Raw genomic sequence first — 13,601 nt, forward strand, 5'->3', positions numbered from 1 at the left:
CCCTTCAGTGTATTTAGTGCAGTGAAAGTTTTGTGTGCTAAAACCTAACACATACACGGTAAAGAACAGGAAGAAAGACATAAACAAATAAAAAAACCGAAAGAACGATGAGAATTGCCACTGTTTATAATAGTCATTAAGCATGCGAACTGTTCATGATTGTAGCAAACAAGACTGTAAGAGCCAAAAACCGTAATGTCATAGTGATTAGAACTTCAATCAGGATAGGTAATATAATCTTAGCGGTGCGTGGAAGCAAGCTCTCGGTGCCCAAAAGTCGCAGACAAATGCACTGAACTGTTTATATTACTAGGAGATCGATAGCGCTCCCAGTGCAACCCGGACACAGTCTCTTGCATCATGAAGTAGTGACTACGTACGCCGATCAGTCACAAGCCGTTTATGGGTTGTAAATGATTAACACAACAGAGCCACGACTGTCACTAATTCCTGATGAAAACGATGGACGATTTCCTTGGAAGATTTTACATAGATTAAACACTTCAGGTGAACGGAGAATATTTTATACAACAGTAAGGTATGTTTGATGCAATTCGTCAGTCATGCCGCTAACCATTTCTCCTCTTCAAATCAGCGGAACTGGTGAATCTTACATCAGCAACGAATGTGCCTTTTGTACTCATGTCGAGGCCTGTCCTTGTGAAGTCGCCTTCTCGCCTTCAGTTCGTTGCAGTTCTTGTTAGGCTCAGTTCGTGAAGCCGTCTGTTGTGGCCGAGAGGTTCTAGGCGCTTCACTCTGGAACCGCGCGACCGCTACGATCGCAGATTCGAATCCTGCCTCGGGCATGGATGTGTGTGATGTCCTTAGGTTAGTTAGGTTTAAGTAGTTCTAAGTTCTAGGAGACTGATGACCTCAGATGTTAAGTCCCATAGTGCTCAGAGCCATTTGGACCATCAGTTCGAGAGAGCGCTTGGTAGGCTCAGTTCGTAGCTGTGCTTGGTAGGGCCAGTTCGTCGCAGTACATTGTGGGCTTTATTCTTGACCAACAGTCGCGCAGCAATATCGGCCATTTTGTGCTCCATGTGTTCGTTTTCAACGCCATGGAAGCCACCAGACGCCATTACTCCCAGTTTTATCAAGTTATTCGTGGTAGAATGCACATAGCAAAGCCGACCGTGTTTAAGATGCAAACATTCAGTTTGGACTGCGAAGGATCAGCCTCCCTGTTTATTCTGCAGTCTTTGTCCTGCTGTCTCTGTCCCTGTGGTCGCAACGTGTCACCATTCATGGCTCTTTACCGTAACTTGTGATTCGAATCCCTTAGTTCATCTTTGTTAAGCTCCCTTGGGACTGGAGTAGTTCTCGTTATCTTTTTTCATATTTTGTGTTTTTTCATGTACTTCTGCCTTGGCCCACAGCAAGCCTGTGGATCCCCTTATAGTTCGAAATTGTGGACTGGGTAGTTACCATCTATTTGTGCCTCTCATTTCAATGTGTTTACGAGAGTATATCTACTTTCCTTTTAGATGAATGTTGCTGGTCCGCAGTTTCCGGCTGATATCTTCATTAACCAATTAATTTCAATCAGCAATCGAAATCCCAGCAGTACGGGAAGAAGAATGCGACGCCTTCTCGGTCCGGAGAGCAGCATATTATCAGGTGAGGTTCTTCTAATTTGATGGTCGGGAAGACGGTGACAGGCACAACTCATTTATTTCCTTCGTTTCGATGCCCCCAGAGCCAAAAGAAGCGAGAAATCTACTAACTGAATAAACTGAAAATAACTGGTTGACCTAATGACAACTGGTATACATAAAATAGAGTTTCGAAATTTCCTGGCAGATTAAAACTGTGTGTCGGGTAGCTTGGGTAACTCAGATGGTAGAGCACTTGCCCATGAAAGGCAAAGGTCCCGAGTTGGAGTCTCGGTCCGGCACGCAGTTTTAATCTGCCAGGAAGTTTCATATCAGCGCACGCTCCGCTGCAGAACGAAAATCTCATTCTGAATAGAGCTTCGAGTTTCTGTTGCGATTGGAGAAGCTGATAACGGTATGCAATAAATGTTTTAAAAAGTAAATAGTGAGTCTTATGCAATGTGTCTGGCTTTGGACGACTAAACAAATTTTAGTGATCAACGCAAAACGCCAAATTTTAAGGCATGAATTGAATGGCGTACAGTTGGTAGAAAAGCTCTTAGACCTAGCTACACCGAAGAATACTTCGCGACGTTGTGTCATTAAAGAAGCACTGGATGGTCTTTCAGTGAAACATTTCGAGCAAGTCGGGAAAACTGTCGACATTGCTGACGACGGTGCGCTGTTGCTGGTAGCAGACAAGGGCTTATGGGGCTTTTAAAGGGTAATAAGTCGTATCATGTTGTTTTTTTTTCGGACCGCTTTGTTTGTCAGCCACTGTCATCAGCATACAAGTTCATGAAACTTATATGTCGATCTGAACTGGTGACCATCTAAGTGAACTTGTGTATCATTCGAAACAGCACGTCTCTAAATTAACTAATTATTTCTTGTTGAATGATAAAATGTTGTAAAACGAAGTTTTAAAATAAAAAAAACGAAAGTTTCTTCAGTAATTAAACAAAACTGTTTATTAATCTCTGTATTAATCTTTAAACAATGTGATTCTCTTTGAATCTGTTCGCGGCCTCCAAAGCTAAGGTTAGTAGCGAGCCCCGCGCTATGTGTTCGCAGTATTATGGTGGACCCTGTACACGTCAGTAAGAGTTTTAGAGAGGAAAGCAACCGTATGTGGCAAAGGACGAAGAGGAGGCCACCGAGCGTACTGTTCTATTCCGAGACGCCATACACGTCAGACAATATATCAACAGGGTGAACTCATAACTCAGGCCAGCATTAGCTATGGATTACAGGATGATGGAAAGTAACTCAGAGCCTTCACGGAGGAATAATTTATGACTCCTCTATCTGCTCCTTTCTCTCCCCTCCCCTCCTTTTCCTCCAACCCACACCCCAGTTCTGTCATGCTCATATAGTTGCTCACCGGAGGAAGCTATCTGCTGTTTTCTGAAAATTTATTGCGCAGGACGCGATATGTCATGCTGTCAAGGCAGATAATCCAGCGTTACAAGATATCCACTTTTCGCGACTGCGCCCCGCGTAATGTATTGACTTTTAAGATGCATCCTCTTCCGCGCGATACATCATCAGGCCGTGAACTGCCGCTGCTGCGACTATGAAATACGTTTCCGCAGTTTTGGGAAAGCTATTTCCATATCTCACATATATCAGGGGCGCAACCTCTCCTCCCCCACCCCCTCCCGCTCCCAGCACACATTCCACGGAGTTACGCTGTGTTTCAGGAACATTCTCGGATTAAAATATGACTCAGCCATGGCGTCTACAAGTATACCTCAGACAAACTGTCGGAATACTATTGTCTCTACCAAGAATACAGTATAGTATACTCTTCATCCCTCCTCTAGAAGCCTGAACTACTCTAATTTGACACTGTTGGTGTCTTTCCTTCGTCTGTCTTATTTCCTTCTTCTGTCATATATCTCTGATGTGCATCTTTAACTTGTGGAGCAAATTATTTAGATAGCAGTAGGAAAAGATAAAATGAGGCAGATTCCTGCTTAGCCTGGAGACTCTTTCCGCCACGTGTAACGATAATGGGATAGGATTTCAACCATCAGCGAGAGAAGAGACACGATGTATGTAATAGAACGCAAAAATAATTTACGTTCAGGGCGTATCTTTCAATTGACATTTTTACCACAGTACGAGGGTTGCCGAGAAAGTAATACACCGCATTTTTTTTCTTCAACAGTTCTTTATTGAATGTAATGAGAATTACACACACAAAAGAATGGTGTTTTATCTACACACCCTATTTTTCCACGTAATGTCGCCGGCCGCGGTGGCCATGCGGTTCTACGCGCTGTAGTCCGGAACCGCGCAACTGCTACGGTCGCAGGTTCGAATCCTGACTCGGGCATGGATGTGTGTAATGTCCTTAGGTTAGTTAGGTTTCAGTAGTTAGAGGTTCTAGGGGACTGATGACCTCAGATGTTAAGTCCTATAGTGCTCATAGCCATTTGAACCACGTAATCTCCATCCGGTTGTATGACCTTCCTGAAGCGCGAAACAAGGGCGTGTATGCCCTGTCGGTGCCAATCTTTGTGCTGGTGGCGGAGCCAGTGCCTCACTGTGTGAATCACCTCCTCAAAATGTCTTCCACAAATGGTGTCCTTTAATGGTCCAGAGAAGTATAAGTCTGAGGGGCTAGGTAAGGGCTGTAGGATGAATGGGGTAACACTGTCCAACCCTATTTTGTGATGTCGTGTGACTAGGACCTCCCGTCGGGTAGAGCGGTCGCCGGATACACCCAGTCCCTGAGTGGAGAAAATCTCCGACCCAGTCGGGAATGGAACCTGGGACCTTAGGTTTGACATTCCGTCGCGCTGACCACTCAGCAACCGGGGGCGGGCTGTTTTGTGATGTGTCCAGGAGTCCTCAGACTTGTGTGGGGCCGAGCGTTATCGCGTTGCAGCAAAACACCTCCTGAGTTTCTGTGGCGCCGAAGTCTTCGGTTTGGTTTGTGTTGACATATTCTTCTGAATTAATGGTGCCGCCACTTGGCATCAAATCAGTGAGAATGACACCTTCACACTCCCAGAAGACGGTGATCATGAACTTACCGGCGGTAGCAGTTTCTTTGAACTTTTCTTCTGTGGGGAGTGCTAATGGCACCCTTCCATCGATTGCTCAAAATGGTGAATCCAGGTTTCAGCACCTGCCACAATCCGGGACAAGAAGGCCTCCCACTCAGCTTCAAAATGTGCAACAAATCAAGATAAATGTTTTTTTCTGCGCGATTTGTGATCCACCGTTAGACAGCGGGGGACCCATCTTGCACACACTTTTGAATATCCAAGAATGCGAATAATTGCCATACACACTTCCTTTGCTGATTGACAGATACAGCGCCAACTTCCGAGTCAGCCGGCCCCGGTGGCCGATCGGTTCTAGGCGCTTCAGTGCGGAACCGAGCGACTGCTACGGTCGCAGGTTCGAATCCTGCCTCGGGCATGGATGTGTGTGGTGTCCTTAGGTTATATAGGTTTAAGTAGTTCTAAGTTCTAGGGGACTGATGATCTCAGATGTTAAGTCCCATAGTGCTCAGAGCCATTTGAAACTTCCGAGTCATAATGCTTCTGTCTTCGTGAATGACAACACCAGCTCGCTGCAATATATCAGGTGCGACAACCTCGGATGGTCTCCCAGACCGCTACAAATCGTGGAGCTCCGCCGAACCGCTTTCTGATGACCTCACCCTCCGTGCCCAGCGAATAATTGTACTTCTGTCGACAGCAGATGCTCCATATACTTTGCACAACCGTTTGTGAATACTCCCCACAGTTTCTTTCTCTGTAGTGAGATATTCAATGGCCACACGTTACCTGTAACGTACATCACCTAGAGACACTATTTTGAAACTGTTCTGCTGCTACGCTTTCTTTCGGAAGTGGCGGAAACTGCATGCTCACTCCAAATAATACATACGTAACGTTTCGCATTAGTAGCATTGTTTTCGGATGAGAAAAAAAATGCATTACTTTCTGGGCAACCCACATAGTTATTTGGCTACAGGTACCACAAAGGTCATTAAATTAGATGTGTACTGGGTAACATTATACTGTTTATTGACACGTTGCTGCATCTATTATCCCCACGGCTCTATATGCCTGTAGGTGGTACAGTCTGGAACCGCGCGAACGCAACGGTCACAGGTTCGAATCTTGCCTCGGGCATGGATGTGTGTGATGTCCTTAGGTTGGTTAGGTTTAAGTAGTTCTGAGTTCTAGGGGAATGATGACCTCAGAAGTTAAGTCCCATAGTGCTCAGAGCCATTTGAACAATTTTCAACAGACGTGTTGTAAGAACACGAAAAAGTCGAATGTTCAGAAGCTATCTATGAACTACGTAAGGTGCATCCAGGAAGAACTAAAAATCATACAGGTTGTTACCGAACGATTTATTCCAAATTTGGGAGGTGTTAAAGGGTGGTGGTTGGAAGTTATCTGACTATGAAATTCTTAATCTGAAAGGATTAGCAGTATGTTAAGTTTCGTTTCCTGTCGCTTCGATAAGCTTCGCTTTTACTACATGTTCGCTGCAGACGGAAATTATTCAAACAAGGAAGAATAGACCTAGTTCACCCCAACCAGTAGACTGTCATCTGCGTAACGGAATTTAAATGTGTTTTGTATATACATTCTTGCAAATCATCTTCAATTGATCTTGAAACAATCTTTCTTGATCTGGTAATTTGACATTTTGAGAACTTGCTGCTACGCAATAAGCTCGTGGTAATGTCAGAACAGCTCATCATTTGTACAAGTGATGAAATCCTAACAGATTACGTCCCGACACACCAATTTTGATCGTCGATAGGAGGAAACAGTAACCTTGCCAGATGACAGACATCAAGCAGAAGCAAAGAGGGGAACACATATTTCCGAATTAGAAGATAACGTTTGTGAACTTGTAGCTGTCGTTCAAAGAACAGACATGCAAACACCTATGCTATACACACCCATTATACGTGTTTGGCAGCGAGTAGTTACATTCATTTCATGATCAATTGATTCAGGCCTGATTTCGAAACCAGAAAACAGTTCTTAGAGTTTTCATCATCAATATGCTGCCATCCCCAATTTTCTAAAATACTTCGTTTACTAACGAGTGACTTTCAACGACGGAGACTATTTTTAACTCTCACGGCAGCTACAGGTGTTGCACTGAAAGTCGTCGTCGTCCACCCCCCCCCCCTTCTTTCCCACCGGCCCCCCTCACAGGACGATGAAAGGTCTCTGTTAGGTTGCTTTCATGCTATTTTCCTCGATTTATTGTTGTTTACACCATACGTTAGCACCTCTAAACTTACTGTGGTTTTTCTAAATTTATCTGGGAGGAGACTGAGCAGTGGAATATGTTATATTGACATATAAACACGAACAAAATGTCTTAAGATATTGTCATCTCCTTTCCCTATGGTGTGAAATGATGAATGAGTGTGAGTATTTGTAGTTGCGTGCTCGGTGGTAGCAGAGTTCTGTCTGCTAGAGAACAGTAGGATCAACGTCCGAGTAGGTAGATACGATTTCTAAGGCGAAGACGTTTGTCGCCTTGGTGTGGTTCTGTCCATCCCCTGACAGGTTGGTAAAGGAAGCGACCTCTGTTGTTACTTCCTATTGTATCTGTGGGACACCCTCGGACGGGGCGACGATAGTCAGTCTGCGAGCAGTTTCTCAAGTGGTAACATCTCTGGATAAGCGCGTGTTTGGTGAGTTCGAAGGAACATAAAATTCTTGGGTTTTCAGCCTAACAGAAATATTAATTACTTTTCTTACAGATCTACATCGAAAAAGTTTTATATAATTATTTTAAATCTGGATGCAGTGCGATTTCAGTGTCGGTTTCGGAGTGTATTGCGGTAGTTGCTTTGTCTCCATTCCAATAAAAGATAGTAGAAGCACCTTGTCATGAGGCGTAATTCTGATTAAAATCATCGCTCTTTAGTGAGAATGTGCGTATAAATGTTTTCTCTCGTGAAATTCTTGAAATTAATAATTTCTCTTTGCGTTCAACCCACGTGGTGTGTGCTTTGTAGTACCAGTACCATGTGCTGGTAAAATTGTTCGAGCCATCAGGTCGATACTATGCCGTTATTAATGCAGTTCGGAAGTTTCTTTTGGATTTGATTCCGTCATTAAAATCGTTGTAGAATTACACATTTTCTGTAAATGTACTTGTGCACGTGGAACATGTGCTGTAGTAATAAAACTAGCCCTCAGCTACTCTTTTGCATAATATTTTGCGTATTCAGACTTAAGTAATCGCTATCGAGAGCAGTTCTCCTATTTCACAATTTCCAGAAAGATTTTTAAGGAGCATTTTGGTATGATAGTGGATACATCGAAACACGTGATCTTTGTCTAAACTCCCAATACCAGTCTGAGGTTATCCAATGGGAACACGACAACGTCAGGAGCGGAATTTCTTTGCTTAAATAGAATGGATTGGTGATGGTCCAGTTCCATTTTTTTTATTGCACCCTTGAACTACCTTTGTGTGCTTGTCTGAATGTGGCATCCCATCCTCTTGCGTATTCTTTGTTTCCTATTCTTAGAAAATCACTCTGAGTAACATTTTTCTTAATTAATTTACATTAGTAAATAAGGTAGCAACTTTGAGACAGACTTAGCATGTACTATTCGTTTCATTGAACACTGATGAATTTTAAAATAAACATGAAAGTTCAACGTAATTTACTTTCCTTGAATTTAATCTTCCCCGTCATCTGTTTACATAAAATAATTATAAAATTATATAAAAAATGGGCTGATATTGTGGGCGACTATTCGATAGACTTAATAATTTATAACAGTAATAAAAATTGGTCGGTCACCCACGCATATTCTCCACCCTAGGTTCGGACGGTTTTAAAAACACTAGGCTCATTATAACGTTACTGGATGAAATACTCAATAAACAAGTGTTGTTAGGGGCTACCGTACTAGATCACACAGCTTACCAGGTAATTTAAACGGTGCACAGTATTTTAAGTTTTTAGATAACGTCTCGCCTTAACTTTTGATGAAAGTACTTTACAAATGCATGTGACATTTCAGCGCACTTCCATCGTCCGCAGCGAGGTCATCGGTCGCATCGGGTTAGGGAAGGACGGGGAAGGAAGTCGTCCGTGCCTTTTCAAAGGAACTATCCCTGCATTTGCCTGAAGCGATTTAGAGTAATCGCAGGAAACCCTAAATCAGGATGGCTGGATGCGGGTTTCAACCGTCGTCATCCCTAATACGAGTCCATTGTGCTAACAAATGGTTCAGATGGCTCAGAGCACTATGGGACTTAACTTCTGAGGTCATCAGTCCTCTAGAACTTAGAACTACTTAAACCTAACTAAGCTAAGGACATGACATACATCCATGCCCGAGGCAGGATTCGAACCTGCGACCGTAGTGGTCGTGCGGTTCCAGACTGTCCCGCCTAGAACCGCTCGGCCACTCCGGCCGGCAGTGTGCTAACCGCAGCGAAACCTCGCTCAGTGATAAGCGTTTGGTGGCATAATGTGGGAGCTTGAAGGCTTAGAGAAGAGAACACGAAACATAGTTCGACATAGCACCAGTTGTGGTTATCATTTTGAACATCTGTTGTAAAGTATTTTAGATTCATAATGCTGTGCAAACACAGAATTGATATTCTTGTATGATTATAAATTGCAATATACGCTGATGGGCCAGAACACTATGACCACCTTCGTAATCGCTGGCATGTCAACCTTTCTCTCAGATAAAAGCGGCGACGCGTCGTGGCATTGAAGCAATGAGGACTTGTTAGGTCGCTGGAAAGGGTTGGCACGACATCTGCACAAACAAGTCACCTAATTCTCGAAAATTCCAGGGAGTGGAACTCCGACGCCATGACCAATCACATCCTACGTGTGTTCGTTCGGGTTCAGATCTGGGGGAAGGCGGTACGGGGCAGCACATTAATTATAACTTTCCACGGTCTTCCCCGAGACACGCTATCAAACCCCTGGTCTTGTGACATGGGGCATTATCTTGTAGAAAAAGCCCACTGACGCCGAGAAACATGACCGTCATGAACGAATGTACGTGGTGTGCAACCAGGGTAAATACTCCTTCACCGTCATGGAGCCTTGCACGAGCTCCACTGGACCCGTGTATACCCACATGAACGTTCCCCAGAGCATAATGGAGCCGCCGCCACCTTGTCTCCGTCCCGCAATACAGGTGTCAAGGAGTGTTCCTCTGGAAGACGACAGATTCGCGGCCTCCCACCGGCATGGTGAAGAAGATACTGGGATTCATCAGACCGTGCAACGCTTTGCCACTGAGCCAACATCTAGTGCTGGTGGTCACGTGCCCATTTCACTCGTAGTTGCCGATGTCGTGGTGTTAACACTGACAACGCATGGTTCGTCAGCTGCAGATGCCCATCGTTAGGAGTGTTCGGTGCACTGTGTGTTCAGTAACACTGTTTTAATGATCTGCACAGCCTACGACGTCCGTCATCTGTAATGAGGGTGGCCGACCAACCCCACGGCGTCTGGACGTGGTTTCACCTTGGTTTCGTCACGTCTTGAAGACCTTCACGATAGCACTCCTCGGACACACAACACGTCGTGCAGTTTCCGAAATGCCCGTCCCGAACCTCCGGGCCCTCGGTGAAGCTCAGATAGATCGCCCTCCTTGCCCATTCTACACATGGACAGCACGTTCACAGATACTACATGCAACGTACCTATGGCTAGCAGTCATACCTCGCCAGGTGACGCTGCTATCGCCTGGACGGGTTTATATGGATAGTAGGTCGGAGCCATAATATACTGGCTAATCCGTGCATACATTATCTAGGTTATGTTTGTTTGCGTGTAACCGAATAAATGTCAATTTCATTTTGTCGAACGATTTTGTCTTTTATTTATTGAGGCAAGTTCAGGGACCTGAAGTAATAGATATTTCTCATTTCAGCGCATTTGTAATTCACGCATTCTTGCTGAGGTGTTTATTATCGATAAACAGTTCTATTCCCGGTAAATTATTGTTCAGTTCATGTTTTATTATTTACAGTACGTAAGTACAGAACATCGAATAGCCACAAAAGACAAACACACGCTTACACGCACACTCACACACACGCACACCCACACACAAGTACACACGCACACTCACTCTCTCTCTCTCTCTCTCTCTCTCTCTCTCTCTCTCTCTTTCACACACACAAACACACACACACACACACACACACACACACACACACACACACACACAAATATAATCTATGACCGAACAGATCACTTATATAGTTTCTACATTTAGTAACACAACACAAAATAATGATGCTTGTCTGCAGTTTGTGACCGGCCGTTGTGACCGAGCGCCTGTAAGCGCTCCAGTCTGGAACCGCACGACCGCTTCAGTAGCAGGTTCGATTCCTGCCTCGAGCATGGATGTGTGTGATGTCCTTGGGTTGTTTAAGTTTAAGTATTTCTAATTTCTAGGGGACTGATGACCTAAGAAGTTAAGTTCCATAGTGCTCAGAGCCATTTGAACCATTTTTGCAGTTTTTGTGTTGCGCTGTGCTGTGCATAGGAAGAAAAATAGCTTCAACAGAAGAATAGCAAGCTTGCTTGTGAGACATACCAACTCATACTGCAGGTAACGAGACATACGTATCGAGTAAGGTACCGTAGAATGGCACAATATGTTAATTTGAAGTACTGCACTTAAATGAGCATGTATATGTATTTCAGGCCACTAAAGGTGCCTCAACAAATTAAGATGAAACGGGTAAACCCGTCTGTAAAAACGAAATTGGCGTATATTCAATTACACATGAACAGACATAACCGAAAAATCGTTAAGATGTTACGGCCACAAACTAAGGTAGACAGATCAGCAACAATGAAGAAGTCAACAAAGGTATCTAAACTGCTCTGATGTACTTAAGATATCGAATTTATAGAAACTCTGTCACAAAACCAAGGAAGAATGTAATTCTACAGTGCTCTAAAATATCTGTTCGTATTTCCGGCCATAGGTTACTCATGTAATAAGTTTGAAAATAACATGCTATCCAGTTTTCGTCCCCCAACCCGGTAAAAAATTGAGAAACTAAGAAACATCCTACATATCTGAAAATCACTGAAATGATGACCAGAAATCGTGCCTCCTACGCTGGAGCAGTTTTAGCCGGGTGTGTCTCACACACACACGCGCTGCCCAGCCTCGCCAGTGACGTCACGTTGTCATCCCGCGGACACAGTCGCCGAACCAGACAGTCGAGTGCCGGCCCGTAGTTTTTCATTATGACGGCCGCTAAATTGAAGTGCTTTGGGCTTGATTTATATTATGCAGTCAAAGCATAAATTAATTCAGCTTTCATCAGTCCGTCCATGCATTACCTATCACTCGACAAATTAATTCAGTTTTGGTTATTGGGCGACCTGCGGGCCCTCGCGATCTCTCCCCACACCCTTCCCCTCCCCTCCCATATCTCTCTCGCCTCTCCTCCCCCCTTTTATTTAATTGGCGACGGTTACACACGCTCATTTTGTGTTCCCTTATTGGCCGCCGCCATTGCGCATACCGCGTGCGACAGCACGAAACAGATTGAATTCTGCCGGTCCGTTTTGCCCGCCGGCCGTTGCTGTCACGCCGTGTTTTCGCAGAGCGCGCAGTAACCGACCAGATGCCGCCACCACCACCACCACCACCACTACCACAACAACAACAGCAATAACAAAAGAAAATTAAAAAAACAACACGAAAGAGAGGAGGACCATCGTTTGTCACACAATGACAATATCACTTTGTTTTGATGAAATCTTTATTCGTTGCAATAGCATTACGCATTCATAAAGTATTTCGCTGGGTTGCATTTCCAAACACTGAGCGCACCGCTCCGCACGTTGTCGTACTCACAGCCCCGTATTCAATTCATTTCCGCCAAAAAATTCGTATGCCGGGCCTCCGTGATTTAGTGTAAAATCTGAATCTCTGCATGCTTTATCTCCCATTGTTCCGATGATCCCCCGTATGTAGTACCAGTTGCCGCTTAAAAACATCTCGTTATTCGTATTTACGTCCAGCAAATACAGATAAAAAATTATTAGTAGCTCACACGAAACAGCTTGAAAATGTATGCATCAGACCAAGTTCTCACACAAATACTGGATTTATTTGCTCTAAATTTATACGTAGTCCATAGCTACCCACAATATCTTTTGCTGTTTAATGTTTAGTCTTTCATCGTGTCTGATGTTTTCAAAATTTGCAAACTCTTTCCTAATATAAAATCTATAACTTGATTAGATTGTTACGTTTGACACCTAACATTATTTTGATGATAAATGGGTGCGCAAAGTCTTCGTAAAACTTTCAAATGAAATCACTGTGTACTGCAATTCCAGTTTCGACACGTGGCCATTTTAAATCATTGCGGATCGTTGTAGCTTCCTAAATAATGTAAGGCTGTGACATGATGAGTAAGAGCGGTTTTGTACGGCGGCCTCTCGTGCATGGGTGCCAAGCTGTTACGTGCAGTCTTCCACGAAGGTATCCTTTTTTTACTGTTGTACGGAGGAAACACTGAAATCCGTGATCTACGTCGTTTTTTTGTATTGAGTTTACTCAAAAAGCAGTTCTACGGTCGGAAGCTTTCCAACACATAAAACACTACATTTGCAGTTTTTCTTTTGAAACATAGACCTACCTGATTTGAGTTAAATATAACTGATGATGGTCGAAGTAGAGAGGATATAAAATGTAGACTGGCAATGGCAAGGAAAGCGTTTCTGAAGAAGAGAAATTTGTTAACATCGAATATAGATTTATGTATCAGGAAGTCGTTTCTGAAAGTATTTGTTTGGAGTGTAGCCATGTATGGAAGTGAAACATGGACGATAAATAGTTTGGACAAGAAGAGAATAGAAGCTTTCGAAATGTGGTGCTACAGAAGAATACTGAAGATAAGGTGGATAGATCACGTAACTAATGAGGAGGTATTGAATAGGATTGGGGAGAAGAGAAGTTTGTGGCACAACTTGACTAGAAG

Source organism: Schistocerca gregaria, chromosome 4 (genome assembly GCF_023897955.1).
Source record: "Schistocerca gregaria isolate iqSchGreg1 chromosome 4, iqSchGreg1.2, whole genome shotgun sequence".
Taxonomy (NCBI): Eukaryota; Metazoa; Arthropoda; class Insecta; order Orthoptera; family Acrididae; genus Schistocerca; species Schistocerca gregaria.